Source organism: Frankliniella occidentalis, unplaced genomic scaffold (assembly GCF_000697945.3).
Source record: "Frankliniella occidentalis isolate FOCC.00 unplaced genomic scaffold, Focc_3.1 Scaffold18, whole genome shotgun sequence".
Taxonomy (NCBI): domain Eukaryota; kingdom Metazoa; phylum Arthropoda; class Insecta; order Thysanoptera; family Thripidae; genus Frankliniella; species Frankliniella occidentalis.
Genome location: NW_026267148.1, coordinates 2,055,849 through 2,058,326, shown reverse-complemented (window position 1 = coordinate 2,058,326; position 2,478 = coordinate 2,055,849). Strand labels below are relative to the sequence as shown.

At 56.8% G+C, this 2,478-nt stretch overlaps 1 protein-coding gene across 1 annotated transcript in view; it reads right to left on the bottom strand.

Moving 5' to 3' along the window:
• The window catches only part of LOC113207598 (short-chain dehydrogenase/reductase family 16C member 6), an 8,423-nt gene extending 7,157 nt beyond the window's left edge, over positions 1 to 1,266 (bottom strand). The window contains exon 1 of the mRNA XM_026424234.2: positions 1,098 to 1,266. The gene's annotated coding sequence lies outside the window, so the exon portion shown is untranslated. The remainder of the gene's footprint in view (positions 1 to 1,097) is intronic.
• Between the last annotated feature and the right edge of the window lie 1,212 nt (positions 1,267 to 2,478).

Here is a 2,478-nt window from a genome sequence, read left to right as displayed (position 1 = left end):
CCCGTTTTACCGCCTAGCCTGTCTTCAACTCTTATTGCCTCTCAGGCTACACGTTTAAACCTCGCGCTTACATAGGATCACAAAGTTAAAACTTTGTGGTTTGTTTTCTTGTTATGGTTCTACTATGTTTCAGTCCAAAGCAGACCATTTCCGGACAGCCTGATAAAGCCATAGCTTGATAACCCGAAGAGAGGACGATCGGTCATGCGAACTAGAATTACAAACAAAGTGGAAGCAGATAAAAGCCCTTCATGCGCGATGCCTTCATGCGGGGGAAAAGGGAGGGCAGGTGGTGAGGAGAAGGACTTTCTCTTTACCGGACTGCAACGGGCGGTATAAGTGCACCATGCACACCCAGAAAACTGTGTGCTTGAAATTTCAAAATTTTCAGGGTTTTCAGGTAAATTTTAAATGAACAAAACCGATTACAGTTATATTTGGATTGGGAGGGGCGTTGCACCCTTTACACTGTTAACATCTTATTGCGAATTTCATTGGATGATACGGTGAATGGTAAATATTGACCGCAAGATGAGGTGAATGTCACTGTAAACTATGGTCAGGGTACATCACCGGTCACCGTAAGTTACGGTATTCACTGCGGCTTATCCGGTCGAGGGGGATATGACTTGGGTACTAATAACTCGTCCACTTTTAGGTTGTGCTAATGGGGTACTAACTTGTACTAACGGCGTATTCATGCCAAAACAGGTGCTTAAATATGCCAACATTTCATTTGCCCTGACAACAAATTGTAATAATAAATCAATAGCAGGCAATGCGCGTGTTGGCGCTCGCGCTCTGCTCTATGGCGCCCGCCTCGTCTTCGTCTCCCCCATGAGCAAGTCGGTGAGGCTGGACTGCCGCGCCACCTCTGCCTGCCTCTGACTTAACGTTACAGAATCGAAGTTTCTCTCTCGACCCGTCTTGCGCAACGGCAACGGGGATGATGCTGTGGAGCCGGTCACAGGAGAGAGAGGGAGAGGACGGGGGGGAGGGGGAGTGTGCGGGGGAAGGGACCTCCACGCGAGCGTCCACGGGACCGACCGGGACCGCCCTTCGGTTCGTGTTCGGGGCACGTTCGGCGTTCGGCTCACCTCGGTGTAAGATTTGAAAGTTGAACGCCTCGAGGAGGTCCCTCCGCCGGCTGCTGCCCTATCCTACGGCCGACCGGAAGCGTTGCGCTGTACTGTCTGTCGTGGCGGAGGGCTGGCGGTGTTCGGTGTTCTGCGGGCGGTGTCTGCCGGCACACTGGCGACGGCCGTACCGTGCTGCGGTGAGCGCCGCCGCGCAGAGTCGGCGCGGCGCGGGGGCTGCGAGCGAGCTGCTGCAGCCCAGCCGCGGACCGCGGGGGCAGCCTCAACGGTGGTGCATGAATGAATTACGGGCGTGTGTTGTCATTGTGTTGGGGTTATGGAACTCCTCAGGAATCGTCATGAGTCACACGCCGACTTAAGAGACGCCATTCAAACCCCTCAAACTAGTTAACATATTGACCCGGTTCCTGTTTTTGCATCGTGCACGCGCGCAGTCCCGAACAGCTCCTAGATCAGGTGTGGGAGGAAGAGTATGGTGCTCGCTCAGGTTCCGTCGTCGCCGTTGTTCGAGGCAGCGCGGTCTAGAGAGGAGTTGCGCAGGTACGCACACACGTCGTGCGCGTTGGTCGCAAGATGCCAAAACGGCAGTCTTATGTGAAACGGAGCCCCACCCTCATTGGCCCTCGTCCCCATTACTCGGCCTATTCCGGCGTGCCCGCTTGTGCCGCGCGGCGGACCATTGTTGGATCTCGTTCCCGGCAACGAAACCCTTCCTGGCCCGGCATCCGGCAGAGGGACGAGCAGGCCTCCCACAAGTAGTAGTGACCCCGCGGTGGTGCTTCTGGGCCCCGCTGCAGCCGAGTCGCCCAGGCTGCCCTCGCGGGACGGAGCCGAGCTCGCACACCGACCCGCGTCGGCGAGGTGAGCGCGAGCCGGCCGCCGCCGCCGCCGTCATACGTGTGTCGGTGTCGACCCGCACTGCGCGGGTCAGCTTCGCGTCGGCGGGGCGGTGATTCGCGCGGCTAACCGCAGGCCACGCTGTCATCAACAAGCCGGTGGGGTGGGGGGCTACTCCATCATTTGCCAGTCGTTCTGGTTGGGCCCGTCAGGACGACGCGAAGCCGCGTTCTCCCGCGTCCGATGAACATTTTGCGACTTCCTTGTAAGCAACAAAAAATAAAAAGAAAAAAAAAAGTCTGTCACGGACCGGCGATTCCAGGAGCCGATAGTTTAGTCAGTGTCGGACCTGCTAACCCATATCCACAAGCACGTCGCGACGCCCGCGTGGTGTACTATCTCATCATTAGCCCAAAGCTGGCCCTGCGCCCCGCCCCGCCCCGAGCCTAATCTTATCGACCGGGACTTTTTCGGTATGGACAAACATGTGTTCGAGGAGGGCGAGGCCGTCCACCCGGGGAAACTTTTCATGCGTATACGTGTA